The sequence below is a fragment of the Corvus brachyrhynchos genome, unplaced genomic scaffold (assembly GCF_000691975.1).
Source record: "Corvus brachyrhynchos isolate BGI_N302 unplaced genomic scaffold, ASM69197v1 scaffold122, whole genome shotgun sequence".
Lineage (NCBI taxonomy): Eukaryota > Metazoa > Chordata > Aves > Passeriformes > Corvidae > Corvus > Corvus brachyrhynchos.
The window spans coordinates 291,377-292,709 of record NW_008236778.1 but is presented as its reverse complement, the minus strand read 5'-3'; positions in this window follow the sequence as shown (position 1 = coordinate 292,709).

Here is a 1,333-nt window from a genome sequence, read left to right as displayed (position 1 = left end):
CACGCTTGGCCACTCCCCCTCCTGGCCACGCCCCCTCATGGTCCCGCCCATTGAGCCCCGCCCCCTCGAGCCCGGCCACGCCCACCGGGAAAATTGCTCGGGAAAGCGAAAAGACGGGAAAGGAAAAGGCGCTTTTCACCTCAGAGTGGGGCAGGTGGAGTTTTCATCCACAGAGCCATCTGTCCTGGAACGCCACACCCACGCACTTGTCAGCTTAGGGTCATTAAAGTCTTTTCGTGGACCTGGAATCATGGGATGTTAAAAGGGGTTGGAATGGAACCTAAAGGTCGTTTAGTCTCAACCCTCCTGCCATGGACTGAGACATCTTCCACTAGACCACATCATGCAAGGCCTTGTCCAACTCGGCCTTGGACACTCCAGGGATGGAGCAGCCACAGCTTCTCGGGGCACCCTGTGCCAGGGTCTGCCCACCCTCACAGGGAGGAATTTCTTCCTCATAGGTGACCTAACTTTTTCCTCTTTCAATTGGTACCCATTACTCCTTGTGCTATCACTACAGTTCCTGATGAAGAGTCCCTCTCCATCGCTCTGTAGTCCCTTTAGATCCTGGAAGGTGCTCTGAGGTCTCCCCAGATCCTTCTCCAGGCTGAACATTCCCAACTCTCCCAACCCTTTTATCTACTTTGTTGTCCCCACTAGACTTGCTCCAACAATTCAATGTCTTTCTTATTTTGGGAATGATGGAATGATGTTCACAATGTCTGATGGGAATTACTACAACCATTTGTAATTGCTGTTAAATAGTTTTTTAAAACATTTTCTGTGAGAAACAGGAGAAATTGATTTAAAAATTGTATTACAGAAATCTGTATATATAAAACCCAAATGAACAAAAATCCCTGGGACTGAGATACCCATAGCAAAAAGAGATGTGAAGTATTTGCAGAAGCAGAGATTTAAGTTGCCAATACCTGAAAACCTGGCAATGAAAGCATGAACAGCAAATTTCTTTTGCACTACACATGCAAAATTCAATACTGAGGATCCAGATGACTGCTCAGAAATTAATAAAAGCCTGTCCCTGAGCCAGCACTGTGACCCAGAGGCCAAGAAGGCCAACAACATACTGGAGGCATCAGGAAGAGCCTTCCCAGCAGGTCAGGGAGGGATCCTGCCCCTCTGCCCAGCCCTGGGAGGCACCTCTGGAGTGCTGTGTGCAGCTCTGGATCCTCAGCACAGCAGGGACACGGAGCTCCCGGAGGGTGACAAAGATGCTGAAGGGCCTGGAGAGATCCGTGCCCAGGACAGGCTGAGGGAGCCGGGGCTGCTCAGCCTCGAGAGGAGCCCCAGCTGAGAGGGGCCCTCCGCCCTG